The sequence below is a fragment of the Rhinoderma darwinii genome (genome assembly GCF_050947455.1).
Source record: "Rhinoderma darwinii isolate aRhiDar2 chromosome 1 unlocalized genomic scaffold, aRhiDar2.hap1 SUPER_1_unloc_11, whole genome shotgun sequence".
Classification (NCBI taxonomy): Eukaryota; Metazoa; Chordata; class Amphibia; order Anura; family Rhinodermatidae; genus Rhinoderma; species Rhinoderma darwinii.
In genome coordinates, this window is record NW_027461647.1 from 279226 (window position 1) to 303699 (window position 24474).

General features: G+C 41.9%; 105 pseudogenes; all 105 read right to left on the reverse strand.

The window, feature by feature from the left end:
• Positions 1-66: 66 nt before the first annotated feature.
• Positions 67-185, reverse strand: LOC142668175 (5S ribosomal RNA; annotated as a pseudogene).
• A 67-nt stretch (positions 186-252) lies between these two features.
• LOC142668147 (5S ribosomal RNA) lies at positions 253-371 on the reverse strand (annotated as a pseudogene).
• Positions 372-624: 253 nt separating this feature from the next.
• LOC142667924 (5S ribosomal RNA) lies at positions 625-743 on the reverse strand (annotated as a pseudogene).
• Positions 744-810: 67 nt separating this feature from the next.
• LOC142668200 (5S ribosomal RNA) lies at positions 811-929 on the reverse strand (annotated as a pseudogene).
• Positions 930-996: 67 nt separating this feature from the next.
• LOC142667918 (5S ribosomal RNA) lies at positions 997-1115 on the reverse strand (annotated as a pseudogene).
• Positions 1116-1182: 67 nt separating this feature from the next.
• LOC142668328 (5S ribosomal RNA) lies at positions 1183-1301 on the reverse strand (annotated as a pseudogene).
• A 67-nt stretch (positions 1302-1368) lies between these two features.
• LOC142668570 (5S ribosomal RNA) lies at positions 1369-1487 on the reverse strand (annotated as a pseudogene).
• A 253-nt stretch (positions 1488-1740) lies between these two features.
• On the reverse strand, positions 1741-1859 carry LOC142668650 (5S ribosomal RNA; annotated as a pseudogene).
• A 67-nt stretch (positions 1860-1926) lies between these two features.
• LOC142668421 (5S ribosomal RNA) lies at positions 1927-2045 on the reverse strand (annotated as a pseudogene).
• A 253-nt stretch (positions 2046-2298) lies between these two features.
• Positions 2299-2417, reverse strand: LOC142668626 (5S ribosomal RNA; annotated as a pseudogene).
• Positions 2418-3711: 1294 nt separating this feature from the next.
• LOC142667942 (5S ribosomal RNA) lies at positions 3712-3830 on the reverse strand (annotated as a pseudogene).
• Positions 3831-3897: 67 nt separating this feature from the next.
• Positions 3898-4016, reverse strand: LOC142668431 (5S ribosomal RNA; annotated as a pseudogene).
• A 67-nt stretch (positions 4017-4083) lies between these two features.
• On the reverse strand, positions 4084-4202 carry LOC142668022 (5S ribosomal RNA; annotated as a pseudogene).
• Positions 4203-4269: 67 nt separating this feature from the next.
• LOC142668561 (5S ribosomal RNA) lies at positions 4270-4388 on the reverse strand (annotated as a pseudogene).
• Positions 4389-4455: 67 nt separating this feature from the next.
• LOC142667754 (5S ribosomal RNA) lies at positions 4456-4574 on the reverse strand (annotated as a pseudogene).
• A 67-nt stretch (positions 4575-4641) lies between these two features.
• On the reverse strand, positions 4642-4760 carry LOC142668453 (5S ribosomal RNA; annotated as a pseudogene).
• A 67-nt stretch (positions 4761-4827) lies between these two features.
• Positions 4828-4946, reverse strand: LOC142667919 (5S ribosomal RNA; annotated as a pseudogene).
• Positions 4947-5199: 253 nt separating this feature from the next.
• LOC142667874 (5S ribosomal RNA) lies at positions 5200-5318 on the reverse strand (annotated as a pseudogene).
• A 67-nt stretch (positions 5319-5385) lies between these two features.
• Positions 5386-5504, reverse strand: LOC142668512 (5S ribosomal RNA; annotated as a pseudogene).
• Positions 5505-5571: 67 nt separating this feature from the next.
• On the reverse strand, positions 5572-5690 carry LOC142668270 (5S ribosomal RNA; annotated as a pseudogene).
• Positions 5691-6131: 441 nt separating this feature from the next.
• Positions 6132-6250, reverse strand: LOC142668824 (5S ribosomal RNA; annotated as a pseudogene).
• Positions 6251-6317: 67 nt separating this feature from the next.
• Positions 6318-6436, reverse strand: LOC142667856 (5S ribosomal RNA; annotated as a pseudogene).
• A 67-nt stretch (positions 6437-6503) lies between these two features.
• On the reverse strand, positions 6504-6622 carry LOC142668354 (5S ribosomal RNA; annotated as a pseudogene).
• Positions 6623-6689: 67 nt separating this feature from the next.
• On the reverse strand, positions 6690-6808 carry LOC142668361 (5S ribosomal RNA; annotated as a pseudogene).
• Positions 6809-6875: 67 nt separating this feature from the next.
• Positions 6876-6994, reverse strand: LOC142668651 (5S ribosomal RNA; annotated as a pseudogene).
• A 67-nt stretch (positions 6995-7061) lies between these two features.
• Positions 7062-7180, reverse strand: LOC142667920 (5S ribosomal RNA; annotated as a pseudogene).
• A 67-nt stretch (positions 7181-7247) lies between these two features.
• LOC142668627 (5S ribosomal RNA) lies at positions 7248-7366 on the reverse strand (annotated as a pseudogene).
• A 67-nt stretch (positions 7367-7433) lies between these two features.
• LOC142667857 (5S ribosomal RNA) lies at positions 7434-7552 on the reverse strand (annotated as a pseudogene).
• Positions 7553-7619: 67 nt separating this feature from the next.
• On the reverse strand, positions 7620-7738 carry LOC142668628 (5S ribosomal RNA; annotated as a pseudogene).
• Positions 7739-7805: 67 nt separating this feature from the next.
• On the reverse strand, positions 7806-7924 carry LOC142668753 (5S ribosomal RNA; annotated as a pseudogene).
• Positions 7925-7991: 67 nt separating this feature from the next.
• On the reverse strand, positions 7992-8110 carry LOC142668629 (5S ribosomal RNA; annotated as a pseudogene).
• A 255-nt stretch (positions 8111-8365) lies between these two features.
• On the reverse strand, positions 8366-8484 carry LOC142668825 (5S ribosomal RNA; annotated as a pseudogene).
• Positions 8485-8551: 67 nt separating this feature from the next.
• Positions 8552-8670, reverse strand: LOC142668652 (5S ribosomal RNA; annotated as a pseudogene).
• A 67-nt stretch (positions 8671-8737) lies between these two features.
• Positions 8738-8856, reverse strand: LOC142668262 (5S ribosomal RNA; annotated as a pseudogene).
• Positions 8857-8923: 67 nt separating this feature from the next.
• On the reverse strand, positions 8924-9042 carry LOC142668363 (5S ribosomal RNA; annotated as a pseudogene).
• A 67-nt stretch (positions 9043-9109) lies between these two features.
• On the reverse strand, positions 9110-9228 carry LOC142668653 (5S ribosomal RNA; annotated as a pseudogene).
• A 67-nt stretch (positions 9229-9295) lies between these two features.
• On the reverse strand, positions 9296-9414 carry LOC142667922 (5S ribosomal RNA; annotated as a pseudogene).
• A 67-nt stretch (positions 9415-9481) lies between these two features.
• LOC142668630 (5S ribosomal RNA) lies at positions 9482-9600 on the reverse strand (annotated as a pseudogene).
• A 67-nt stretch (positions 9601-9667) lies between these two features.
• Positions 9668-9786, reverse strand: LOC142667858 (5S ribosomal RNA; annotated as a pseudogene).
• Positions 9787-9853: 67 nt separating this feature from the next.
• LOC142668971 (5S ribosomal RNA) lies at positions 9854-9972 on the reverse strand (annotated as a pseudogene).
• Positions 9973-10039: 67 nt separating this feature from the next.
• Positions 10040-10158, reverse strand: LOC142667899 (5S ribosomal RNA; annotated as a pseudogene).
• Positions 10159-10225: 67 nt separating this feature from the next.
• LOC142668398 (5S ribosomal RNA) lies at positions 10226-10344 on the reverse strand (annotated as a pseudogene).
• Positions 10345-10411: 67 nt separating this feature from the next.
• On the reverse strand, positions 10412-10530 carry LOC142668632 (5S ribosomal RNA; annotated as a pseudogene).
• A 67-nt stretch (positions 10531-10597) lies between these two features.
• On the reverse strand, positions 10598-10716 carry LOC142667861 (5S ribosomal RNA; annotated as a pseudogene).
• A 67-nt stretch (positions 10717-10783) lies between these two features.
• On the reverse strand, positions 10784-10902 carry LOC142668800 (5S ribosomal RNA; annotated as a pseudogene).
• A 67-nt stretch (positions 10903-10969) lies between these two features.
• Positions 10970-11088, reverse strand: LOC142668634 (5S ribosomal RNA; annotated as a pseudogene).
• Positions 11089-11155: 67 nt separating this feature from the next.
• Positions 11156-11274, reverse strand: LOC142667860 (5S ribosomal RNA; annotated as a pseudogene).
• A 253-nt stretch (positions 11275-11527) lies between these two features.
• LOC142668840 (5S ribosomal RNA) lies at positions 11528-11646 on the reverse strand (annotated as a pseudogene).
• A 67-nt stretch (positions 11647-11713) lies between these two features.
• LOC142668321 (5S ribosomal RNA) lies at positions 11714-11832 on the reverse strand (annotated as a pseudogene).
• A 67-nt stretch (positions 11833-11899) lies between these two features.
• On the reverse strand, positions 11900-12018 carry LOC142668635 (5S ribosomal RNA; annotated as a pseudogene).
• Positions 12019-12085: 67 nt separating this feature from the next.
• LOC142667862 (5S ribosomal RNA) lies at positions 12086-12204 on the reverse strand (annotated as a pseudogene).
• Positions 12205-12271: 67 nt separating this feature from the next.
• LOC142668654 (5S ribosomal RNA) lies at positions 12272-12390 on the reverse strand (annotated as a pseudogene).
• Positions 12391-12457: 67 nt separating this feature from the next.
• On the reverse strand, positions 12458-12576 carry LOC142668469 (5S ribosomal RNA; annotated as a pseudogene).
• Positions 12577-12643: 67 nt separating this feature from the next.
• On the reverse strand, positions 12644-12762 carry LOC142668636 (5S ribosomal RNA; annotated as a pseudogene).
• Positions 12763-12829: 67 nt separating this feature from the next.
• On the reverse strand, positions 12830-12948 carry LOC142667820 (5S ribosomal RNA; annotated as a pseudogene).
• A 67-nt stretch (positions 12949-13015) lies between these two features.
• LOC142668309 (5S ribosomal RNA) lies at positions 13016-13134 on the reverse strand (annotated as a pseudogene).
• Positions 13135-13201: 67 nt separating this feature from the next.
• Positions 13202-13320, reverse strand: LOC142668637 (5S ribosomal RNA; annotated as a pseudogene).
• A 67-nt stretch (positions 13321-13387) lies between these two features.
• Positions 13388-13506, reverse strand: LOC142667863 (5S ribosomal RNA; annotated as a pseudogene).
• A 67-nt stretch (positions 13507-13573) lies between these two features.
• Positions 13574-13692, reverse strand: LOC142668351 (5S ribosomal RNA; annotated as a pseudogene).
• A 67-nt stretch (positions 13693-13759) lies between these two features.
• LOC142667900 (5S ribosomal RNA) lies at positions 13760-13878 on the reverse strand (annotated as a pseudogene).
• Positions 13879-13945: 67 nt separating this feature from the next.
• Positions 13946-14064, reverse strand: LOC142668399 (5S ribosomal RNA; annotated as a pseudogene).
• A 67-nt stretch (positions 14065-14131) lies between these two features.
• LOC142668638 (5S ribosomal RNA) lies at positions 14132-14250 on the reverse strand (annotated as a pseudogene).
• A 67-nt stretch (positions 14251-14317) lies between these two features.
• Positions 14318-14436, reverse strand: LOC142667864 (5S ribosomal RNA; annotated as a pseudogene).
• Positions 14437-14503: 67 nt separating this feature from the next.
• On the reverse strand, positions 14504-14622 carry LOC142668639 (5S ribosomal RNA; annotated as a pseudogene).
• A 67-nt stretch (positions 14623-14689) lies between these two features.
• Positions 14690-14808, reverse strand: LOC142667877 (5S ribosomal RNA; annotated as a pseudogene).
• A 67-nt stretch (positions 14809-14875) lies between these two features.
• Positions 14876-14994, reverse strand: LOC142667872 (5S ribosomal RNA; annotated as a pseudogene).
• Positions 14995-15247: 253 nt separating this feature from the next.
• On the reverse strand, positions 15248-15366 carry LOC142668657 (5S ribosomal RNA; annotated as a pseudogene).
• A 67-nt stretch (positions 15367-15433) lies between these two features.
• Positions 15434-15552, reverse strand: LOC142668402 (5S ribosomal RNA; annotated as a pseudogene).
• Positions 15553-15619: 67 nt separating this feature from the next.
• On the reverse strand, positions 15620-15738 carry LOC142668640 (5S ribosomal RNA; annotated as a pseudogene).
• A 67-nt stretch (positions 15739-15805) lies between these two features.
• Positions 15806-15924, reverse strand: LOC142667865 (5S ribosomal RNA; annotated as a pseudogene).
• A 67-nt stretch (positions 15925-15991) lies between these two features.
• On the reverse strand, positions 15992-16110 carry LOC142668658 (5S ribosomal RNA; annotated as a pseudogene).
• A 67-nt stretch (positions 16111-16177) lies between these two features.
• Positions 16178-16296, reverse strand: LOC142668112 (5S ribosomal RNA; annotated as a pseudogene).
• A 67-nt stretch (positions 16297-16363) lies between these two features.
• On the reverse strand, positions 16364-16482 carry LOC142668006 (5S ribosomal RNA; annotated as a pseudogene).
• Positions 16483-16549: 67 nt separating this feature from the next.
• LOC142667821 (5S ribosomal RNA) lies at positions 16550-16668 on the reverse strand (annotated as a pseudogene).
• Positions 16669-16735: 67 nt separating this feature from the next.
• LOC142668551 (5S ribosomal RNA) lies at positions 16736-16854 on the reverse strand (annotated as a pseudogene).
• A 67-nt stretch (positions 16855-16921) lies between these two features.
• LOC142668130 (5S ribosomal RNA) lies at positions 16922-17040 on the reverse strand (annotated as a pseudogene).
• A 67-nt stretch (positions 17041-17107) lies between these two features.
• LOC142668205 (5S ribosomal RNA) lies at positions 17108-17226 on the reverse strand (annotated as a pseudogene).
• Positions 17227-17293: 67 nt separating this feature from the next.
• On the reverse strand, positions 17294-17412 carry LOC142668806 (5S ribosomal RNA; annotated as a pseudogene).
• A 67-nt stretch (positions 17413-17479) lies between these two features.
• Positions 17480-17598, reverse strand: LOC142668513 (5S ribosomal RNA; annotated as a pseudogene).
• Positions 17599-17665: 67 nt separating this feature from the next.
• On the reverse strand, positions 17666-17784 carry LOC142668785 (5S ribosomal RNA; annotated as a pseudogene).
• A 67-nt stretch (positions 17785-17851) lies between these two features.
• Positions 17852-17970, reverse strand: LOC142668038 (5S ribosomal RNA; annotated as a pseudogene).
• Positions 17971-18037: 67 nt separating this feature from the next.
• LOC142668518 (5S ribosomal RNA) lies at positions 18038-18156 on the reverse strand (annotated as a pseudogene).
• Positions 18157-18223: 67 nt separating this feature from the next.
• LOC142668176 (5S ribosomal RNA) lies at positions 18224-18342 on the reverse strand (annotated as a pseudogene).
• Positions 18343-18409: 67 nt separating this feature from the next.
• Positions 18410-18528, reverse strand: LOC142668786 (5S ribosomal RNA; annotated as a pseudogene).
• A 67-nt stretch (positions 18529-18595) lies between these two features.
• LOC142668260 (5S ribosomal RNA) lies at positions 18596-18714 on the reverse strand (annotated as a pseudogene).
• Positions 18715-18780: 66 nt separating this feature from the next.
• LOC142667990 (5S ribosomal RNA) lies at positions 18781-18899 on the reverse strand (annotated as a pseudogene).
• Positions 18900-18966: 67 nt separating this feature from the next.
• On the reverse strand, positions 18967-19085 carry LOC142668803 (5S ribosomal RNA; annotated as a pseudogene).
• A 67-nt stretch (positions 19086-19152) lies between these two features.
• LOC142668540 (5S ribosomal RNA) lies at positions 19153-19271 on the reverse strand (annotated as a pseudogene).
• Positions 19272-19338: 67 nt separating this feature from the next.
• On the reverse strand, positions 19339-19457 carry LOC142668284 (5S ribosomal RNA; annotated as a pseudogene).
• A 923-nt stretch (positions 19458-20380) lies between these two features.
• On the reverse strand, positions 20381-20499 carry LOC142667751 (5S ribosomal RNA; annotated as a pseudogene).
• Positions 20500-20566: 67 nt separating this feature from the next.
• On the reverse strand, positions 20567-20685 carry LOC142668961 (5S ribosomal RNA; annotated as a pseudogene).
• Positions 20686-20752: 67 nt separating this feature from the next.
• On the reverse strand, positions 20753-20871 carry LOC142667932 (5S ribosomal RNA; annotated as a pseudogene).
• A 67-nt stretch (positions 20872-20938) lies between these two features.
• Positions 20939-21057, reverse strand: LOC142668416 (5S ribosomal RNA; annotated as a pseudogene).
• Positions 21058-21124: 67 nt separating this feature from the next.
• Positions 21125-21243, reverse strand: LOC142668672 (5S ribosomal RNA; annotated as a pseudogene).
• A 67-nt stretch (positions 21244-21310) lies between these two features.
• LOC142668808 (5S ribosomal RNA) lies at positions 21311-21429 on the reverse strand (annotated as a pseudogene).
• Positions 21430-21496: 67 nt separating this feature from the next.
• LOC142668641 (5S ribosomal RNA) lies at positions 21497-21615 on the reverse strand (annotated as a pseudogene).
• A 67-nt stretch (positions 21616-21682) lies between these two features.
• On the reverse strand, positions 21683-21801 carry LOC142668678 (5S ribosomal RNA; annotated as a pseudogene).
• A 259-nt stretch (positions 21802-22060) lies between these two features.
• Positions 22061-22179, reverse strand: LOC142668986 (5S ribosomal RNA; annotated as a pseudogene).
• Positions 22180-22246: 67 nt separating this feature from the next.
• On the reverse strand, positions 22247-22365 carry LOC142668352 (5S ribosomal RNA; annotated as a pseudogene).
• Positions 22366-22432: 67 nt separating this feature from the next.
• LOC142668642 (5S ribosomal RNA) lies at positions 22433-22551 on the reverse strand (annotated as a pseudogene).
• Positions 22552-22990: 439 nt separating this feature from the next.
• On the reverse strand, positions 22991-23109 carry LOC142668206 (5S ribosomal RNA; annotated as a pseudogene).
• A 67-nt stretch (positions 23110-23176) lies between these two features.
• On the reverse strand, positions 23177-23295 carry LOC142668756 (5S ribosomal RNA; annotated as a pseudogene).
• A 253-nt stretch (positions 23296-23548) lies between these two features.
• On the reverse strand, positions 23549-23667 carry LOC142668177 (5S ribosomal RNA; annotated as a pseudogene).
• A 67-nt stretch (positions 23668-23734) lies between these two features.
• Positions 23735-23853, reverse strand: LOC142668448 (5S ribosomal RNA; annotated as a pseudogene).
• Positions 23854-23920: 67 nt separating this feature from the next.
• Positions 23921-24039, reverse strand: LOC142668530 (5S ribosomal RNA; annotated as a pseudogene).
• Between the last annotated feature and the right edge of the window lie 435 nt (positions 24040-24474).

A 24474-nucleotide genomic window follows, 5' to 3' on the forward strand; every position in this document is an offset into this window, starting at 1 on the left:
TTAAATGCTTTAATCCATAGTCCTATTTAATCTATTGTGAAACAAAATCTAAACGACATAATAAAAAGTCAACCGCACCACGGATTCCCAGACAGTCTCCCACACTGGTACTAGCGAGGCGTTAAGCTGTGTAACTTCTGCGATCTAACGAGAGCAGGCACATTCAGCTTAGAATGGCCATTGACTTTGAATGCTTTAATCCATAGTCCTTTTTAATCGATTGTGAAACAAAATCTAAACGACATAATAAAAAGGCAACCGCACCACGGATTCCCAGACAGTCTCCCACACTGGTACTAGCGAGGCCTTAAGCTGTGTAACTTCTGCAATCTGACGAGAGCAGGCACATTCAGTTTAGAATGGCCATTGCCATTAAAAACCTTAATCCATAGTCCTATTTAATCTATTGTGAAACAAAATCTAAACAACATAATTAAAAGTCAACTGCACCACGGACTCCCAGACAGTCTCCCACACTGGTACTAGCGAGGCCCTAAGCTGTGTAACTTCTGCGATCTGACGACAGCAGGGACATTCAGTTTAGAATGGCCATTGACATTAAATGCTTTAATCCATAGTCCTTTTTAATCGATTGTGAAACAAAATCTAAACGACATAATAAAAATTCAACCGCACCACGGATTCCCAGACAGTCTCCCACACTGGTACTAGCAAGGCCTTAAGCTGTGTAACTTCTGCGTTCTGACGAGAGCAGGCACATACAGCTTAGAATGGCCATTGACGTTAAATGCTTTAATCCATAGTCCTATTTAATCTATTGTGAAACAAAATCTAAACGACATAATAAAAAGTCAACCGCACCATGGATTCCCAGACAGTCTCCCACACTGGTACTAGCGAGGCCTTAAGCTGTGTAACTTCTGCGATCTGACGAGAGCAGGCACATTCAGCTTAGAATGGCCATTGCCATTAAAAGCCTTAATCCATAGTCCTATTTAATCTATTGTGAAACAAAATCTAAACAACATAATAAAAAGTCAACCGCACCACGGATTCCCAGACAGTCTCCCACACTGGTACTAGCGAGGACTTAAGCTATGTAACTTCTGCGTTCTGACGAGAGCAGGCACATTCAGCTTAGAATGGCCATTGACGTTAAATGCTTTAATCCATAGTTCTTTTTAATCGATTGTGAAACAAAATCTAAACGACATAATAAAAAGTCAACCGCACCACGGATTCCCAGACAGTCTCCCACACTGGTACTAGCGAGGCCTTAAGCTGTGTAACTTCTGCGATCTGACGAGAGCAGGCACATATAGCTTAGAATGGCCTTTGACATTAAATGCTTTAATCCATAGTCCTTTTTAATCGATTGTGAAACAAAATCTAAACGACATAATAAAAAGTCAACAGCACCACGGATTCCCAGACAGTCTCCCACACTGGTACTAGCGAGGCCTTAAGCTGTGTAACTTCTGCGATCTGACGAGAGCAGGGACATTCAGCTTAGAATGGCCATTGACATTAAATGCTTTAATCCATAGTCCTTTTTAATCGATTGTGAAACAAAATCTAAACGACATAATAAAAAGTCAACCGCACCACGGATTCCCAGACAGTCTCCCACACTGGTACTAGGGAGGCGTTAAGCTGTGTAACTTCTGCGATCTAACGAGAGCAGGCACATTCAGCTTAAAATGGCCATTAACATTAAATGCTTTAATCCATAGTCCTTTTTAATCGATTGTGAAACAAAATCTAAACGACATAATAAAAAGTCAACCGCACCACGGATTCCCAGACAGTCTCCCACACTGGTACTAGCGAGGCCTTAAGCTGTGTAACTTCTGCGATCTGACGAGAGCAGGAACATTCAGCTTAGAATGGCCATTGACATTAAAAGCCTTAATCCATAGTCCTATTTAATCTATTGTGAAACAAAATCTAAACAACATAATAAAAAGTCAACCGCACCACGGATTCCCAGACAGTCTCCCACACTGGTACTAGCGAGGCCCTAAGATGTGTAACTTCTGCGATCTGACGAGAGCAGGGACATTCAGTTTAGAATGGCCATTGACATTAAATGCTTTAATCCATAGTCCTTTTTAATCGATTGTGAAACAAAATCTAAACGACATAATAAAATTTCAACCACACCACGGATTCCCAGACAGTCTCCCACACTGGTACTAGCGAGGCCTTAAGCTGTGTAACTTCTGCGTTCTGACGAGAGAAGGCACATTCAGCTTAGAATGGCCATTGACGTTAAATGCTTTAATCCATAGTCCTATTTAATCTATTGTGAAACAAAATCTAAACGACATAATAAAAAGTCAACCGCACCACGGATTCCCAGACAGTCTCCCACACTGGTACTAGCGAGGCCTTAAGCTGTGTAACTTCTGCGATCTGACGAGAGCAGGCACATTCAGCTTAGAATGGCCATTGACATGAAATGCTTTAATCCATAGTCCTTTTTAATCGATTGTGAAAAAAAATCTAAACGACATAATAAAACGGCAACCGCACCACGGATTCCCAGACAGTCTCCCACACTGGTACTTGCGAGGCATTAAAGGAACAGTGTCATCACAAATTATTTTTTTATATGTTAAAGATGTTAGTGCTTTAATAAAAACGTTTATATTCATTTGTGTGTTTGTGTTTTACTTTTTCTTATTTTTACACTTTTTCTTCCCTATGGGGGCTGCCATTTTTTGTTCCATTTCTGTGTGTGTCGATTAACGACACATACAGACATGGAATACGGCAGCCACAGTCCCATAGGGACTGCGAACGGCTCCCGTCCCATTGACTGCAGTGTACGGGGTCTGTGTGGGAACTGCGCATGCGCCGCTCCCACACAGTCCTATTCGAAATTGGCGCCGTCCGGCGCCATTTTCCTGTGGACCGGAAGTCGCGGCCGGACAGTAATATTACTACTTCCGGTCGCGGCTTCCGGATTTGTGCACTTGCACCAGCGGCAGCAAACGGAGCGGACGGGCCGGAGGGAGCCGCGGCGGCAGGAGCAGGTAAGAGATTTCAATGTATGTTCGTGTTTGTGTGTGTTTACTACTGTATGTAAACCTACTACACTGTGGGTTAGCTCAAAAAATGGCGACACACAGTGTAGGAGGTTACATCGTTCAAACCCCTCGTTTATCCCGGCACTAGCCAGGATAAAGGAGGGGGGGATGCTGAGAGCTCACTAGAGCGAGGGCTTTTAACCCAATGTTGCAATGCTGCAATTTTGGGAACAGCTCCATCTAGTGACCAAAAATGGGTAGTATTATAAATTAGAAATAATTTATAATATTTCCTGGACTCGTGCAAAAAAATAAAAAAAATTTAAACAATGTTTAATCACCCACACACTAAATGTTTAATTTTTTAAAAAAAAACATGTTTTTCTGGCAACACATTCCCTTTAAGCTGTGTAACTTCTGCGATCTGACGAGAGCAGGGACATTCAGCTTAGAATGGCCATTGACATTAAATGCTTTAATCCATAGTCCTTTTTAATCGATTGTGAAACAAAATCTAAACGACATAATAAAAATTCAAACGCACAACGGATTCCGAGACAGTCTCCCACACTGGTACTAGCGAGGCCTTAAGCTGGGTAATTTCTGCGATCTGACGAGAGCAGGCACATTCAGCTTAGAATGGCCATTGACGTTAAATGCTTTAATCCATAGTCCTTTTTAATCGATTGTGAAACAAAATCTAAACGACATAATAAAAAGTCAACCGCACCACGGATTCCCAGACAGTCTCCCACACTGGTACTAGCGAGGCCTTAAGCTGTGTAACTTCTGCGATCTGACGAGAGCAGGGACATTCAGCTTAGAATGGCCATTAAAATTAAATGCTTTAATCCATAGTCCTTTTTAATCGTTTGTGAAACAAAATCTAAACGACATAATAAAAATTCAACCGCACCACGGATTCCCAGACAGTCTCCCACACTGGTACTAGCGAGGCGTTAAGCTGTGTAACTTCTGCGATCTGACGAGAGCAGGCACATTCAGCTTAGAATGGCCATTGACATTAAAAGCCTTAATCCATAGTCCTATTTAATCTATTGTGAAACAAAATCTAAACAACATAATAAAAAGTCAACTGCACCACGGATTCCCAGACAGTCTCCCACACTGGTACTAGCGAGGCTTTAAGCTGTGTAACTTCTGCGATCTGACGAGAGCAGGGACATTCAGCTTAGAATGGCCATTGACATTAAATTCTTTAATCCATAGTCCTTTTTAATCGATTGTGAAACAAAATCTAAACGACATAATAAAAATTCAACCGCACCATGGATTCCCAGACAGTCTCCCACACTGGTACTAGCGAGGCCTTAAGCTGTGTAACTTCTGCGTTCTGACTAGAGCAGGCACATTCAGCTTAGAATGGCCATTGACGTTAAATGCTTTAATCCATAGTCCTATTTAATCTATTGTGAAACAAAATCTAAACGACATAATAAAAAGTCAACCGCACCATGGATTCCCAGACAGTCTCCCACACTGGTACTAGCGAGGCCTTAAGCTGTGTAACTTCTGCGATCTGACGAGAGCAGGCACATTCAGCTTAGAATGGCCATTGACTTTAAATGCTTTAATCCATAGTCCTTTTTAATCGATTGTGAAACAAAATCTAAACGACATAATAAAAAGTAAACCGCACCACGGATTCCCAGACAGTCTCCCACACTGGTACTAGCGAGGACTTAAGCTGTGTAACTTCTGCGATCTGACGAGAGCAGGCACATTCAGCTTAGAATGGCCATTGCCATTAAAAGCCTTAATCCATAGTCCTATTTAATCTATTGTGAAACAAAATCTAAACAACATAATAAAAAGTCAACCGCACCACGGATTCCCAGACAGTCTCCCACACTGGTACTAGCGAGGACTTAAGCTATGTAACTTCTGCGTTCTGACGAGAGCAGGCACATTCAGCTTAGAATGGCCATTGACGTTAAATGCTTTAATCCATAGTCCTTTTTAATCGATTGTGAAACAAAATCTAAACGACATAATAAAAAGTCAGCCGCACCACGGATTCCCAGACAGTCTCCCACACTGGTACTAGCGAGGCCTTAAGCTGTGTAACTTCTGCGATCTGACGAGAGCAGGCACATTCCGCTTAGAATGGCCTTTGACATTAAATGCTTTAATCCATAGTCCTTTTTAATCGATTGTGAAACAAAATCTAAACGACATAATAAAAAGTCAACAGCACCATGTATTCCCAGACAGTCTCCCACACTGGTACTAGCGAGGCCTTAAGCTGTGTAACTTCTGCGATCTAACGAGAGCAGGCACATTCAGCTTAAAATGGCCATTAACATTAAATGCTTTAATCCATAGTCCTTTTTAATCGATTGTGAAACAAAATCTAAACGACATAATAAAAAGTCATCCACACCACGGATTCCCAGACAGTCTCCCACACTGGTACAAGCGAGGCCTTAAACTGTGTAACTTCTGCGATCTGACGAGAGCAGGCACATTCAGCTTAGAATGGCCATTGACATTTAAAGCCTTAATCCATAGTCCTATTTAATCTATTGTGAAACAAAATCTAAACAACATAATAAAAAGTCAACCGCACCACGCATTCCCAGACAGTCTCCCATACTGGTACCAGCGAGGCCTTAAGCTGTGTAACTTCTGTGATCTGACGAGAGCAGGGACATTCAGCTTAGAATGGCCATTGACTTTAAATGCTTTAATCCATAGTCCTTTTTAATCGATTGTGAAACAAAATCTAAACGACATAATAAAAATTCAACCGCACAACGGATTCCGAGACAGTCTCCCACACTGGTACTAGCGAGGCCTTAAGCTGGGTAACTTCTGCGATCTGACGAGAGCAGGCACATTCAGCTTAGAATGGCCATTGACGTTAAATGCTTTAATCCATAGTCCTATTTAATCTATTGTGAAACAAAATCTAAACGACATAATAAAAAGTCAACCGCACCACGGATTCCCAGACAGTCACCCACACTGGTACTAGCGAGGCGTTAAGCTATGTGTAACTTCTGCGATCTAACAAGAGCAGGCACATTCAGCTTAGATTGGCCATTGACATTAAATGCTTTAATCCATAGTCCTTTTTAATCGATTGTGAAACAAAATCTAACCGACATAATAAAAAGTCAACCACACCACGGATTCCCAGACAGTCTCCCACACTGGTACTAGCGAGGCCTTAAGCTGTGTAACTTCTGCGATCTGACGAGAGCAGGCACATTCAGCTTAGAATGGCCATTGACATTAAAAGCCTTAATCCATAGTCCTATTTAATCTATTGTGAAACAAAATCTAAACAACATAATAAAAAGTCAACCGCACCACGCATTCCCAGACAGTCTCCCACACTGGTACCAGCGAGGCCTTAAGCTGTGTAACTTCTGCGATCTGACGAGAGCAGGGACATTCAGCTTAGAATGGCCATTGACATTAAAGGCTTTAATCCATAGTCCTTTTTAATCGATTGTGAAACAAAATCTAAACGACATAATAAAAACTCAACCGCACCACAGATTCCCAGACAGTCTCCCACACTGGTACTAGCGAGGCCTTAAGCTGTGTAACTTCTGCGTTTGGACGAGAGCAGGCACATTCAGCTTAGAATGGCCATTGACTTTAAATGCTTTAATCCATAGTCATATTTAATCTATTGTGAAACAAAATCTAAACGACATAATAAAAAGTCAACCGCACCACGGATTCCCAGACAGTCTCCCACACTGGTACTAGCGAGGCGTTAAGCTGTGTAACTTCTGCGCTCTAACGAGAGCAGGCACATTCAGCTTAGAATGGCCATTGACTTTAAATGCTTTAACCCATAGTCCTTTTTAATTGATTGTGAAACAAAATCTAAACGACATAATAAAAAGTCAACCGCACCACGGATTCCCAGACAGTCTCCCACACTGGTACTAGCGAGGCCTTAAGCTGTGTAACTTCTGCGATCTGACGAGAGCAGGAACATTCAGCTTAGAATGGCCATTGACATTAAAAGCCTTAATCCATAGTCCTATTTAATCTATTGTGAAACAAAATCTAAACAACATAATAAAAAGTCAACCGCACCACGGATTCCCAGACAGTCTCCCACACTGGTACTAGCGAGGACTTAAGCTATGTAACTTCTGCGTTCTGACGAGAGCAGGCACATTCAGCTTAGAATGGCCATTGACATTAAATGCTTTAATCCATAGTCCTTTTTAATCGATTGTGAAACAAAATCTAAACGACATAATAAAAAGTCAACCGCACCACGGATTCCCAGACAGTCTCCCACACTGGTACTAGCGAGGCCTTAAGCTGTGTAACTTCTGCGATCTGACGAGAGCAGGCACATTCAGCTTAGAATGGCCATTGACATTAGAAGCCGTAATCCATAGTCCTATTTAATCTATTGTGAAACAAAATCTAAACAACATAATAAAAAGTCAACCGCACCACGCATTCCCAGACAGTCTCCCACACTGGTACCAGCGAGGCCTTAAGCTGTGTAACTTCTGCGATCTGACGAGAGCAGGGACATTCAGCTTAGAATGGCCATTGACATTAAAGGCTTTAATCCATAGTCCTTTTTAATCGATTGTGAAACAAAATCTAAACGACATAATAAAAAGTCAACCGCACCACGGATTCCCAGACAGTCTCCCACACTGGTACTAGCGAGGCCTTAAGCTGTGTAACTTCTGCGATCTGACGAGAGCAGGCACATTCAGCTTAGAATGGCCATTGACATTAAAAGCCTTAATCCATAGTCCTATTTAATCTATTGTGAAACAAAATCTAAACAACATAATAAAAAGTCAACCGCACCACGGATTCCCAGACAGTCTCCCACACTGGTACTAGCGAGGCCTTAAGCTGTGTAACTTCTGCGATCTGACGAGAGCAGGGACATTCAGCTTAGAATGGCCATTGACATTAAATGCTTTAATCCATAGTTCTTTTTAATCGATTGTGAAACAAAATCTAAACGACATAGTAAAAAGTCAACCGCACCACGGATTCCCAGACAGTCTCCCACACTGGTACTAGCGAGGCCTTAAGCTGTGTAACTTCTGCGATCTGACGAGAGCAGGCACATTCAGCTTAGAATGGCCATTGACGTTAAATGCTTTAATCCATAGTCCTATTTAATCTATTGTGAAACAAAATCTAAACGACATAATAAAAAGTCAACCGCACCACGGATTCCCAGACAGTCACCCACACTGGTACTAGCGAGGCGTTAAGCTATGTGTAACTTCTGCGATCTAACAAGAGGAGGCACATTCAGCTTAGATTGGCCATTGACATTAAATGCTTTAATCCATAGTCCTTTTTAATCGATTGTGAAACAAAATCTAACCGACATAATAAAAAGTCAACCACACCACGGATTCCCAGACAGTCTCCCACACTGGTACTAGCGAGGCCTTAAGCTGTGTAACTTCTGCGATCTGACGAGAGCAGGCACATTCAGCTTAGAATGGCCATTGACATTAAAAGCCTTAATCCATAGTCCTATTTAATCGATTGTGAAACAAAATCTAAACGACATAATAAAAAGTCAACCGCACCACGGATTCCCAGACAGTCTCCCACACTGGTACTAGCGAGGCCTTAAGCTGTGTAACTTCTGCGATCTGACGAGAGCAGGAACATTCAGCTTAGAATGGCCATTGACATTAAAAGCCTTAATCCATAGTCCTATTTAATCTATTGTGAAACAAAATCTAAACAACATAATAAAAAGTCAACCGCACCACAGATTCCCAGACAGTCTCCCTCACTGGTACTAGCGAGGCCTTAAGCTGTGTAACTTCTGCGTTTGGACGAGAGCAGGCACATTCAGCTTAGAATGGCCATTGACGTTAAATGCTTTAATCCATAGTCATATTTAATCTATTGTGAAACAAAATCTAAACGACATAATAAAAAGTCAACCGCACCACGGATTCCCAGACAGTCTCCCACACTGGTACTAGCGAGGCGTTAAGCTGTGTAACTTCTGCGCTCTAACGAGAGCAGGCACATTCAGCTTAGAATGGCCATTGACTTTAAATGCTTTAACCCATAGTCCTTTTTAATTGATTGTGAAACAAAATCTAAACGACATAATAAAAAGTCAACCGCACCACGGATTCCCAGACAGTCTCCCACACTGGTACTAGCGAGGCCTTAAGCTGTGTAACTTCTGCGATCTGACGAGAGCAGGAACATTCAGCTTAGAATGGCCATTGACATTAAAAGCCTTAATCCATAGTCCTATTTAATCTATTGTGAAACAAAATCTAAACAACATAATAAAAAGTCAACCGCACCACGGATTCCCAGACAGTCTCCCACACTGGTACTAGCGAGGACTTAAGCTATGTAACTTCTGCGTTCTGACGAGAGCAGGCACATTCAGCTTAGAATGGCCATTGACATTAAATGCTTTAATCCATAGTCCTTTTTAATCGATTGTGAAACAAAATCTAAACGACATAATAAAAAGTCAACCGCACCACGGATTCCCAGACAGTCTCCCACACTGGTACTAGCGAGGCCTTAAGCTGTGTAACTTCTGCGATCTGACGAGAGCAGGCACATTCAGCTTAGAATGGCCATTGACATTAGAAGCCGTAATCCATAGTCCTATTTAATCTATTGTGAAACAAAATCTAAACAACATAATAAAAAGTCAACCGCACCACGCATTCCCAGACAGTCTCCCACACTGGTACCAGCGAGGCCTTAAGCTGTGTAACTTCTGCGATCTGACGAGAGCAGGGACATTCAGCTTAGAATGGCCATTGACATTAAAGGCTTTAATCCATAGTCCTTTTTAATCGATTGTGAAACAAAATCTAAACGACATAATAAAAAGTCAACCGCACCACGGATTCCCAGACAGTCTCCCACACTGGTACTAGCGAGGCCTTAAGCTGTGTAACTTCTGCAATCTGACGAGAGCAGGCACATTCAGCTTAGAATGGCCATTGACATTAAAAGCCTTAATCCATAGTCCTATTTAATCTATTGTGAAACAAAATCTAAACAACATAATAAAAAGTCAACCGCACCATGGATTCCCAGACAGTCTCCCACAGTGGTACTAGCGAGGCCTTAAGCTGTGTAACTTCTGCGATCTGACGAGAGCAGGCACATTCAGCTTAGAATGGCCATTGACATTAAATGCTATAATCCATAGTCCTATTTAATCTATTGTGAAACAAAATCTAAACGACATAATAGAAAGTCAACCGCACCACGGATTCCCAGACAGTCTCCCACACTGGTACTAGCGAGGCCTTAAGCTGTGTATTTTCTGCGATCTGACGAGAGAAGGCACATTCAGCTTAGAATGGCCATTGACGTTAAATGCTTTAATCCATAGTCCTTTTTAATCGATTGTGAAACAAAATCTAAACGACATAATAAAAAGTCAACCGCACCACGGATTCCCAGACAGTCTCCCACACTGGTACTAGCGAGGCCTTAAGCTGTGTAACTTCTGCGATCTGACGAGAGCAGGCACATTCAGCTTAGAATGGCCATTGACATTAGAAGCCGTAATCCATAGTCCTATTTAATCTATTGTGAAACAAAATCTAAACAACATAATAAAAAGTCAACCGCACCACGCATTCCCAGACAGTCTCCCACACTGGTACCAGCGAGGCCTTAAGCTGTGTAACTTCTGCGATCTGACGAGAGCAGGGACATTCAGCTTAGAATGGCCATTGACATTAAAGGCGTTATTCCATAGTCCTTTTTAATCGATTGTGAAACAAAATCTAAACGACATAATAAAAAGTCAACCGCACCACGGATTCCCAGACAGTTTCCCACACTGGTACTAGCGAGGCCTTAAGCTGTGTAACTTCTGCGATCTGACGAGAGCAGGCACATTCAGCTTAGAATGGCCATTGACATTAAAAGCCTTAATCCATAGTCCTATTTAATCTATTGTGAAACAAAATCTAAACAACATAATAAAAAGTCAACCGCACCACGGATTCCCAGACAGTCTCCCACACTGGTACTAGCGAGGCCTTAAGCTGTGTAACTTCTGCGATCTGACGAGAGCAGGCACATTCAGCTTAGAATGGCCATTGACATTAAATGCTTTAATCCATAGTCCTATTTAATCTATTGTGAAACAAAATCTAAACGACATAATAAAAAGTCAACCGCACCACGGATTCCCAGACAGTCTCCCACACTGGTACTAGCGAGGCCTTAAGCTGTGTAATTTCTGCGATCTGACGAGAGCAGGCACATTCAGCTTAGAATGGCCATTGACATTAAATGCTTTAATCCATAGTCCTTTTTAATCGATTGTGAAACAAAATCTAAACAACATAATAAAAAGGCAACCGCACCACGGATTCCCAGACAGTCTTCCACACTGGTACTAGCGAGGCGTTAAGCTGTGTAATTTCTGCGCTCTAACGAGTGCAGGCACATTCAGCTTAGAATGGCCATTGACTTTAAATGCTTTAACCCATAGTCCTTTTTAATCGATTGTGAAACAAAATCTAAACGACATAATAAAAAGTCAACCACACCACGGATTCCCAGACAGTCTCCCACACTGGTACTAGCGAGGCCTTAAGCTGTGTAACTTCTGCGATCTGACGAGAGCAGGAACATTCAGCTTAGAATGGCCATTGACATTAAAAGCCTTAATCCATAGTCCTATTTAATCTATTGTGAAACAAAATCTAAACAACATAATAAAAAGTCAACCGCACCACGGATTCCCAGACAGTCTCCCACACTGGTACTAGCGAGGACATAAGCTATGTAACTTCTGCGTTCTGACGAGAGCAGGCACATTCAGCTTAGAATGGCCATTGACATTAACTGCTTTAATCCATAGTCCTTTTTAATCGATTGTGAAACAAAATCTAAACGACATAATAAAAAGTCAACCGCACCACGGATTCCCAGACAGTCTCCCACACTGGTACTAGCGAGGCCTTAAGCTGTGTAACTTCTGCGATCTGACGAGAGCAGGCACATTCAGCTTAGAATGGCCATTGACATTAGAAGCCGTAATCCATAGTCCTATTTAATCTATTGTGAAACAAAATCTAAACAACATAATAAAAAGTCAACCGCACCACGCATTCCCAGACAGTCTCCCACACTGGTACCAGCGAGGCCTTAAGCTGTGTAACTTCTGCGATCTGACGAGAGCAGGGACATTCAGCTTAGAATGGCCATTGACATTAAAGGCTTTAATCCATAGTCCTTTTTAATCGATTGTGAAACAAAATCTAAACGACATAATAAAAAGTCAACCGCACCACGGATTCCCAGACAGTCTCCCACACTGGTACTAGCGAGGCCTTAAGCTGTGTAACTTCTGCGATCTGACGAGAGCAGGAACATTCAGCTTAGAATGGCCATTGACATTAAAAGCCTTAATCCATAGTCCTATTTAATCTATTGTGAAACAAAATCTAAACAACATAATAAAAAGTCAACCGCACCACGGATTCCCAGACAGTCTCCCACACTGGTACTAGCGAGGACTTAAGCTATGTAACTTCTACGTTCTGAAGAGAGCAGGCACATTCAGCTTAGAATGGCCATTGACATTAAATGCTTTAATCCATAGTCCTTTTTAATCGATTGTGAAACAAAATCTAAACGACATAATAAAAAGTCAACCGCACCACGGATTCCCAGACAGTCTCCCACACTGGTACTAGCGAGGCCTTAAGCTGTGTAACTTCTGCGATCTGACGAGAGCAGGCACATTCAGCTTAGAATGGCCATTGACATTAAAAGCCTTAATCCATAGTCCTATTTAATCTATTGTGAAACAAAATCTAAACAACATAATAAAAAGTCAACCGCACCACGGATTCCCAGACAGTCTCCCACACTGGTACTAGCGAGGGCTTAAGCTGTGTAACTTCTGCGATCTGACGAGAGCAGGCACATTCAGCTTAGAATGGCCATTGACATTAAATGCTTTAATCCATAGTCCTATTTAATCTATTGTGAAACAAAATCTAAACGACATAATAAAAAGTCAACCGCACCACGGATTCCCAGACAGTCTCCCACACTGGTACTAGCGAGGCGTTAAGCTGTGTAACTTCTGCGATCTAACGAGAGCAGGGACATTCAGCTTAGAATGGCCATTGACATTAAATGCTTTAATCCATAGTCCTTTTTAATCGATTGTGAAACAAAATCTAAACGACATAATAAAAAGTCAACCGCACCACGGATTCCCAGACAGTCTCCCACACTGGTACTAGCGAGGCCTTAAGCTGTGTAACTTCTGCGATCTGACGAGAGCAGGCACATTCAGCTTAGAATGGCCATTGACATTAGAAGCCGTAATCCATAGTCCTATTTAATCTATTGTGAAACAAAATCTAAACAACATAATAAAAAGTCAACCGCACCACGCATTCCCAGACAGTCTCCCACACTGGTACCAGCGAGGCCTTAAGCTGTGTAACTTCTGCGATCTGACGAGAGCAGGGACATTCAGCTTAGAATGGCCATTGACATTAAAGGCTTTAATCCATAGTCCTTTTTAATCGATTGTGAAACAAAATCTAAACGACATAATAAAAAGTCAACCGCACCACGGATTCCCAGACAGTCTCCCACACTGGTACTAGCGAGGCCTTAAGCTGGGTAACTTCTGCGATCTGACGAGAGGAGGCACATTCAGCTTAGAATGGCCATTGACATTAAAAGCCTTAATCCATAGTCCTATTTAATCTATTGTGAAACAAAATCTAAACAACATAATAAAAAGTCAACCGCACCATGGATTCCCAGACAGTCTCCCACAGTGGTACTAGCGAGGCCTTAAGCTGTGTAACTTCTGCGATCTGACGAGAGCAGGCACATTCAGCTTAGAATGGCCATTGACATTAAATGCTTTAATCCATAGTCCTATTTAATCTATTGTGAAACAAAATCTAAACGACATAATAGAAAGTCAACCGCACCACGGATTCCCAGACAGTCTCCCACACTGGTACTAGCGAGGCCTTAAGCTGTGTATTTTCTGCGATCTGACGAGAGAAGGCACATTCAGCTTAGAATGGCCATTGACGTTAAATGCTTTAATCCATAGTCCTTTTTAATCGATTGTGAAACAAAATCTAAACGACATAATAAAAAGTCAACCGCACCACGGATTCCCAGACAGTCTCCCACACTGGTACTAGCGAGGCCTTAAGCTGTGTAACTTCTGCGATCTGACGAGAGCAGGCACATTCAGCTTAGAATGGCCATTGACATTAGAAGCCGTAATCCATAGTCCTATTTAATCTATTGTGAAACAAAATCTAAACAACATAATAAAAAGTCAACCGCACCACGCATTCCCAGACAGTCTCCCACACTGGTACCAGCGAGGCCTTAAGCTGTGTAACTTCTGCGATCTGACGAGAGCAGGGACATTCAGCTTAGAATGGCCATTGACATTAAAGGCTTTATTCCATAGTCCTTTTTAATCGATTGTGAAACAAAATCTAAACGACATAATAAAAAGTCAACCGCACCACGGATTCCCAGACAGTCTCCCACACTGGTACTAGCGAGGCCTTAAGCTGTGTAACTTCTGCGATCTGACGAGAGCAGGCACATTCAGCTTAGAATGGCCATTGACATTAAAAGCCTTAATCCATAGTCCTATTTAATCTATTGTGAAACAAAATCTAAACAACATAATAAAAAGTCAACCGCACCACGGATTCCCAGACAGTCTCCCACACTGGTACTAGCGAGGCCTTAAGCTGTGTAACTTCTGCGATTTGACGAGAGCAGGCACATTCAGCTTAGAATGGCCATTGACATTAAATGCTTTAATCCATAGTCCTATTTAATCTATTGTGAAACAAAATCTAAACGACATAATAAAAAGTCAACCGCACCACGGATTCCCAGACAGTCTCCCACACTGGTACTAGCGAGGCCTTAAGCTGTGTAATTTCTGCGATCTGACGAGAGCAGGCACATTCAGCTTAGAATGGCCATTGACATTAAATGCTTTAATCCATAGTCCTTTTTAATCGATTGTGAAACAAAATCTAAACAACATAATAAAAAGGCAACCGCACCACGGATTCCCAGACAGTCTTCCACACTGGTACTAGCGAGGCGTTAAGCTGTGTAATTTCTGCGCTCTAACGAGTGCAGGCACATTCAGCTTAGAATGGCCATTGACTTTAAATGCTTTAACCCATAGTCCTTTTTAATCGATTGTGAAACAAAATCTAAACGACATAATAAAAAGTCAACCGCACCACGGATTCCCAGACAGTCTCCCACACTGGTACTAGCGAGGCCTTAAGCTGTGTAACTTCTGCGATCTGACGAGAGCAGGAACATTCAGCTTAGAATGGCCATTGACATTAAAAGCCTTAATCCATAGTCCTATTTAATCTATTGTGAAACAAAATCTAAACAACATAATAAAAAGTCAACCGCACCACGGATTCCCAGACAGTCTCCCACACTGGTACTAGCGAGGACTTAAGCTATGTAACTTCTGCGTTCTGACGAGAGCAGGCACATTCAGGTTAGAATGGCCATTGACATTAACTGCTTTAATCCATAGTCCTTTTTAATCGATTGTGAAACAAAATCTAAACGACATAATAAAAAGTCAACCGCACCACGGATTCCCAGACAGTCTCCCACACTGGTACTAGCGAGGCCTTAAGCTGTGTAACTTCTGCGATCTGACGAGAGCAGGCACATTCAGCTTAGAATGGCCATTGACATTAGAAGCCGTAATCCATAGTCCTATTTAATCTATTGTGAAACAAAATCTAAACAACATAATAAAAAGTCAACCGCACCACGCATTCCCAGACAGTCTCCCACACTGGTACCAGCGAGGCCTTAAGCTGTGTAACTTCTGCGATCTGACGAGAGCAGGGACATTCAGCTTAGAATGGCCATTGACATTAAAGGCTTTAATCCATAGTCCTTTTTAATCGATTGTGAAACAAAATCTAAACGACATAATAAAAAGTCAACCGCACCACGGATTCCCAGACAGTCTCCCACACTGGTACTAGCGAGGCCTTAAGCTGTGTAACTTCTGCGATCTGACGAGAGCAGGAACATTCAGCTTAGAATGGCCATTGACATTAAAAGCCTTAATCCATAGTCCTATTTAATCTATTGTGAAACAAAATCTAAACAACATAATAAAAAGTCAACCGCACCACGGATTCCCAGACAGTCTCCCACACTGGTACTAGCGAGGACTTAAGCTATGTAACTTCTGCGTTCTGAAGAGAGCAGGCACATTCAGCTTAGAATGGCCATTGACATTAAATGCTTTAATCCATAGTCCTTTTTAATCGATTGTGAAACAAAATCTAAACGACATAATAAAAAGTCAACCGCACCACGGATTCCCAGACAGTCTCCCACACTGGTACTAGCGAGGCCTTAAGCTGTATAACTTCTGCGATCTGACGAGAGCAGGCACATTCAGCTTAGAATGGCCATTGACATTAAAAGCCTTAATCCATAGTCCTATTTAATCTATTGTGAAACAAAATCTAAACAACATAATAAAAAGTCAACCGCACCACGGATTCCCAGACAGTCTCCCACACTGGTACTAGCGAGGGCTTAAGCTGTGTAACTTCTGCGATCTGACGAGAGCAGGCACATTCAGCTTAGAATGGCCATTGACATTAAATGCTTTAATCCATAGTCCTATTTAATCTATTGTGAAACAAAATCTAAACGACATAATAAAAAGTCAACCGCACCACGGATTCCCAGACAGTCTCCCACACTGGTACTAGCGAGGCGTTAAGCTATGTAACTTCTGCGATCTAACGAGAGCAGGGACATTCAGCTTAGAATGGCCATTGACATTAAAGGCTTTAATCCATAGTCCTTTTTAATCGATTGTGAAACAAAATCTAAACGACATAATAAAAATTCAACCGCACCACGGATTCCCAGACAGTCTCCCACACTGGTACTAGCGAGGCCTTAAGCTGTGTAACTTCTGCGTTCTGACCAGAGCAGGCACATTCAGCTTAGAATGGCCATTGACGTTAAATGCTTTAATCCATAGTCCTATTTAATCTATTGTGAAACAAAATCTAAACGACATAATAAAAAGTCAACCGCACCACGGATTCCCAGACAGTCTCCCACACTGGTACTAGCTAGGACTTAAGCTGTGTAACTTCTGCGATCTGACGAGAGCAGGCACATTCAGCTTAGAATGGCCATTGACATTAAATGCTTTAATCCATAGTCCTTTTTAATCGATTGTGAAACAAAATCTAAACGACATAATAAAAAGTCAACCGCACCACGGATTCCCAGACAGTCTCCCACACTGGTACTAGCAAGGCCTTAAGCTGTGTAACTTCTGCGATCTGACGAGAGCAGGCACATTCAGCTTAGAATGGCCATTGACGTTAAATGCTCTAATCCATAGTCCTATTTAATCTATTGTGAAACAAAATCTAAACAACATAATAAAAAGACAACCGCACCACGGATTCCCAGACAGTCTCCCACACTGGTACTAGCGAGGCGTTAAGCTGAGTAACTTCTGCGATCTAACGAGAGCAGGCACATTCAGCTTAGAATGGCCATTGACATTAAATGCTTTAATCCATAGTCCTTTTTAATCGATTGTGAAACAAAATCTAAACGACATAATAAAAAGTCTACCGCACCACGGATTCCCAGACAGTCTCCCACACTGGTACTAGCGAGGCCTTAAGCTGTGTAACTTCTGCGATCTGACGAGAGCAGGCACATTCAGCTTAGAATGGCCATTGACATTAAAAGCCTTAATCCATAGTCCTATTTAATCTATTGTGAAACAAAATCTAAACAACATAATAAAAAGTCAACCGCACCACGGATTCCCAGACAGTCTCCCACACTGGTACTAGCGAGGCCTTAAGCTGTGTAACTTCTGCGATCTGACGAGTGCAAGGACATTCAGCTTAGAATGGCCATTGACATTAAAGGCTTTAATCCATAGTCCTTTTTAATCGATTGTGAAACAAAATCTAAACGACATAATAAAAAGTCAACCGCACCACGAATTCCCAGACAGTCTCCCACACTGGTAATAGCGAGGCATTAAGCTGTGTAACTTCTGCGATCTGACGAGAGCAGGGACATTCAGCTTAGAATGGCCATTGACATTAAATGCTGTAATCCATAGTCCTTTTTAATCGATTGTGAAACAAAATCTAAACGACATAATAAAAAGTCAACCGCACCACGGATTCCCAGACAGTCTCCCACACTGGTACTAGCGAGGCGTTAAGCTGTGTAACTTCTGCGATCTAACGAGAGCAGGCACATTCAGCTTAGAATGGCCATTGACATTAAATGCTTTAATCCATAGTCCTTTTTAATCGATTGTGAAACAAAATCTAAACGACATAATAAAAAGTCTACCGCACCACGGATTCCCAGACAGTCTCCCACACTGGTACTAGCGAGGCCTTAAGCTGTGTAACTTCTGCGATCTGACGAGAGCAGGCACATTCAGCTTAGAATGGCCATTGACATTAAAAGCCTTAATCCATAGTCCTATTTAATCTATTGTGAAACAAAATCTAAACAACATAATAAAAAGTCAACCGCACCACGGATTCCCAGACAGTCTCCCACACTGGTACTAGCGAGGGCTTAAGCTGTGTAACTTCTGCGATCTGACGAGAGCAAGGACATTCAGCTTAGAATGGCCATTGACATTAAAGCCTTAATCCATAGTCCTATTTAATCTATTGTGAAACAAAATCTAAACAACATAATAAAAAGTCAACCGCACCACGGATTCCCAGACAGTCTCCCACACTGGTAATAGCGAGGCCTTAAGCTGTGTAACTTCTGCGATCTGACGAGAGCAGGGACATTCAGCTTAGAATGGCCATTGACATTAAATGCTGTAATCCATAGTCCTTTTTAATCGATTGTGAAACAAAATCTAAACGACATAATAAAAATTCAACCGCACCACGGATTCCCAGACAGTCTCCCACACTGGTACTAGCGAGGCCTTAAGCTGTGTAACTTCTGCGATCTGACGAGAGCAGGTACATCCAGCTTAGAATGGCCATTGAAGTTAAATGCTTTAATCCATAGTCCTATTTAATCTATTGTGAAACAAAATCTAAACGACATAATAAAAAGTCAACCGCACCACGGATTCCCAGACAGTCTCCCACACTGGTACTAGCGAGGCGTTAAGCTGTGTAACTTCTGCGATCTAACGAGGGCAGGCACATTCAGCTTAGAATGGCCATTGACATTAAATGCTTTAATCCATAGTCCTTTTTAATCGATTGTGAAACAAAATCTAAACGACATAATAAAAAGTCAACCGCACCACGGATTCCCAGACAGTCTCCCACACTGGTACTAGCGAGGCCTTAAGCTGTGTAACTTCTGCGATCTGACGAGAGCTGGCACATTCAGCTTAGAATGGACATTGACATTAAAAGCCTTAAAGGAACAGTGTCATCACCCAAAATTTTTTTCATATGTTCAAGATGTTAGTGCTTTATTAAAAACGTTTATATTTATTTGTGTGTTTGTGTTTTACTTTTTCTTATTTTTACACTTTTTCTTCCCTATGGGGGCTGCCATTTTTTGTTCCATTTCTGTGTGTGTCGATTAACGACACATACAGACATGGAATACGGCAGCCACAGTCCCATAGGGACTGCGAACGGCTCCCGTCCCATTGACTGCAGTGTACGGCGTCTGTGTGGGAACTGCGCATGCGCCGCTCCCACACAGTCCTATTCGAAATTGGCGCCGTCCGGCGCCATTTTCCTGTGGACCGGAAGTCGCGGCCGGACAGTAATATTACTACTTCCGGTCGCGGCTTCCGGATTTGTGCACTTGCACCAGTGGCAGCAAACGGAGCGGACGGGCCGGAGGGAGCCGCGGCGGCAGGAGCAGGTAAGAGATTTCAATGTATGTTCGTGTTTGTGTGTGTTTACTACTGTATGTAAACCTACTACACTGTGGGTTAGCTCAAAAAATGGCGACACACAGTGTAGGAGGTTACATCGTTCAAACCCCTCGTTTATCCCGGCACTAGCCAGGATAAAGGAGGGGGGAATGCTGAGAGCTCACTAGAGCGAGGGCTTTTAACCCAATGTTGCAATGCTGCAATTTTGGGAACAGCTCCATCTAGTGACCAAAAATGGGTAGTATTATAAATTAGAAATAATTTATAATATTTCCTGGACTCGTGCAAAAAAAAAAAATAAATTTGAACAATGTTTAATCACCCACACACTAAATGTTTAATTTTTTTTTAAAAAACATGTTTTTCTGGCAACACATTCCCTTTAATCCATAGTCCTATTTAATCTATTGTGAAACAAAATCTAAACAACATAATAAAAAGTCAACCGCACCACGGATTCCCAGACAGTCTCCCACACTGGTACTAGCGAGGCCTTAAGCTGTGTAACTTCTGCGATCTGACGAGAGCAGTCACATTCAGCTTAGAATGGCCATTGACATTAAAAGCCTTAATCCATAGTCCTATTTAATCTATTGTGAAACAAAATCTAACCAACATAATAAAAAGTCAACCGCACCACGGATTCCCAGACAGTCTCCCACACTGGTACTAGCGAAGCCTTAAGCTGTGTAACTTCTGCGATCTGACGAGAGCAGGGACATTCAGCTTAGAATGGCCATTGACATTAAATGCTTTAATCCATAGTCTTTTTTAATCGATTGTGAAACAAAATCTAAACGACATAATAAAAATTCAACCGCACCACGGATTCCCAGACAGTCTCCCACACTGGTACTAGTGAGGCCTTCAGCTGTGTAATTTCTGCGTTCTGACGAGAGCAGGCACATTCAGCTTAGAATGGCCATTGACGTTAAATGCTTTAATCCATAGTCCTATTTAATCTATTGTGAAAAAAAATCTAAACGACATAATAAAAAGTCAACCGCACCACGGATTCCCAGACAGTCTCCCACACTTGTACTAGCGAGGCGTTAAGCTGTGTAACTTCTGCGATCTAACGAGAGCAGGCACATTCAGCTTATAATGGCCATTGACATTAAATGCTTTAATCCATAGTCCTTTTTAATCGATTGTGAAACAAAATCTAAACGACATAATAAAAAGACAACCGCACCACGGATTCCCAGACAGTCTCCCACACTGGTACTAGCGAGGCCTTAAGCTGTGTAACTTCTGCGATCTGACGAGAGCAGGTACATTCAGCTTAGAATGGCCATTGACATTAAAAGCCTTAATCCATAGTCCTATTTAATCTATTGTGAAACAAAATCTAAACAACATAATAAAAAGTCAACCACACCACGGATTCCCAGACAGTCTCCCACACTGGTACTAGCGAGGCCTTAAGCTGTGTAACTTCTGCGTTCGGAAGAGAGCAGGCACATTCAGCTTAGAATGGCCATTGACGTTAAATGCTTTAATCCATAGTCCTATTTAATCTATTGTGAAACAAAATCTAAACGACATAATAAAAAGTCAACCGCACCACGGATTCCCAGACAGTCTCCCACACTGGTACTAGCGAGGCCTTAAGCTGTGTAACTTCTGCGATCTGACGAGAGCAGGCACATTCAGCTTAGAATGGCCATTGACATTAAATGCTTTAATCCATAGTCCTTTTTAATCGATTGTGAAACAAAATCTAAACGACATAATAAAAAGTCAACCGCACCACGGATTCCCAGTCAGTCTCCCACACTAGTACTAGCGAGGCCTTAAGCTGTGTAACTTCTGCGATCTGACGAGAGCAGGCACATTCAGCTTAGAATGGCCATTGACATTAAATGCTTTAATCCATAGTCCTTTTTAATCGATTGTGAAACAAAATCTAAACGACATAATAAAAAGTCAACCGCACCACGGATTCCCAGACAGTCTCCCACACTAGTACTAGTACTAGCGAGGCCTTAAGCTGTGTAACTTCTGCGATCTGACGAGAGCAGGGACATTCAGCTTAGAATGGCCATTGACATTAAATGCTTTAATCCATAGTCCTTTTTAATCGATTGTGAAACAAAATCTAAACGACATAATAAAAATTCAACCGCACCACGGATTCCCAGACAGTCTCCCACACTGGTACTAGCGAGGCCTTAAGCTGTGTAACTTCTGCGATCTGACGAGAGCAGGCACATTCAGCTTAGAATGGCCATTGACGTTAAATGCTTTAATCCATAGTCCTATTTAATCTATTGTGAAACAAAATCTAAACGACATAATAAAAAGTCAACCGCACCACGGATTCCCAGACAGTCTCCCACACTGGTACTAGCGAGGCGTTAAGCTGTGTAACTTCTGCGATCTAACGAGAGCAGGCACATTCAGCTTAGAATGGCCATTAACCTTAAATGCTTTAATCAATAGTCCTTTTTAATCGATTGTGAAACAAAATCTAAACGACATAATAAAAAGTCAACCGCACCACGGATTCCCAGACAGTCTCCCACACTGGTACTAGCGAGGCCTTAAGCTGTGTAACTTCTGCGATCTGACGAGAGCAGGCACATTCAGCTTAGAATGGCCATTGACATTAAATGCTTTAATCCATAGTCCTTTTTAATCGATTGTGAAACAAAATCTAAACGACATAATAAAAATTCAACCGCACCACGGATTCCCAGACAGTCTCCCACACTGGTACTAGCGAGGCCTTAAGCTGTGGAACTTCTGCGATCTGACAAGAGCAGGCACATTCAGCTTAGAATGGACATTGACGTTAAATGCTTTAATCCATAGTCCTATTTAATCTATTGTGAAACAAAATCTAAACGACATAATAGAAAGTCACCCGCACCACTGATTCCCAGACAGTCTCCCACACTGGTACTAGCGAGGCGTTAAGCTGTGTAACTTCTGCGATCTGACGAGAGCAGGCACATTCAGCTTAGAATGGCCATTAACATTAAATGCTTTCATTCATAGTCCTTTTTAATCGATTGTGAAACAAAATCTAAACGACATAATAAAAAGTCAACCGCACCATGGATTCCCAGACAGTCTCCCACACTTGTACTAGCGAGGCCTTAAGCTGTGTAACTTCTGCGATCTGACGAGAGCAGGCACATTCAGCTTAGAATGGCCATTGACATTAAATGCTTTAATCCATAGTCCTTTTTAATCGATTGTGAAACTAAATCTAAACGACATAATAAAAAGTCAACCGCACCACGGATTCCCAGACAGTCTCCCACACTGGTACTAGCGAGGCCTTAAGCTGTGTAACTTCTGCGATCTGACGAGAGCAGGGACATTCAGCTTAGAATGGCCATTGACATTAAATGCTTTAATCCATAGTCCTTTTTAATCGATTGTGAAACAAAATCTAAACGACATAATAAAAATTCAGCCGCACCACGGATTCCCAGACAGTCTCCCACACTGATACTAGTGAGGCCTTAAGCTGTGTAACTTCTGCGATCTGACGAGAGCAGGCACATTCAGCTTAGAATGACCATTGACGTTAAATGCTCTAATCCATAGTCCTATTTAATCTATTGTGAAACAAAATCTAAACGACATAATAAAAAGTCAACCGCACCACGGATTCCCAGACAGTCTCCCACACTGGTACTAGCGAGGCGTTAAGCTGTGTAACTTCTGCGATCTAACGAGAGCAGGCACATTCAGCTTAGAATGGCCATTGACATTAAATGCTTTAATCCATAGTCCTTTTTAATCGATTGTGAAACAAAATCTAAACGACATAATAAAAAGGCAACCGTACCACAGATTCCCAGACAGTCTCCCACTCTGGTACTAGCGAGGCCTTAAGCTGTGTAACTTCTGCGATCTGACGAGAGCAGTCACATTCAGCTTAGAATGGCCATTGACATTAAAAGCCTTAATCCATAGTCCTATTTAATCTATTGTGAAACAAAATCTAACCAACATAATAAAAAGTCAACCGCACCACGGATTCCCAGACAGTCTCCCACACTGGTACTAGCGAGGCCTTAAGCTGTGTAACTTCTGCAAACTGACGCGAACAGGAACATTCAGCTTAGAATGGCCATTGACATCAGATGTTTTAATCCATAGTCCTTTTTAATCGATTGTGAAACAAAATCTAAACGACATAACAATTAGTCAACCGCACCACGGATTCCCAGACAGTCTCCCACTCTGGTACTAGCAAGGCCTTAAGCTGAGTAACTTCTGTGATCCGACGAGAGCAGGAACATTCAGCTTAGAATCGCCATTGCCCTTAAATGCTTTAATCCATAGTCCTTTTTATGGTTCAATCTTTTTTATTGATATTTTTCAAACAAACACAAAAGGAACAAACATGATCAATAACCACATATTTCCATGTACATAAACTGAAAAAGTATAATGTTGAGTTATTGGAATATAAAATTCTGTGTCAATACTTTGATAATTGATCAAAAGAACATATACCGATCAGGTGTGCTCACCCCTCATCAGCATTAACAACAAAATAAAAATAAACAT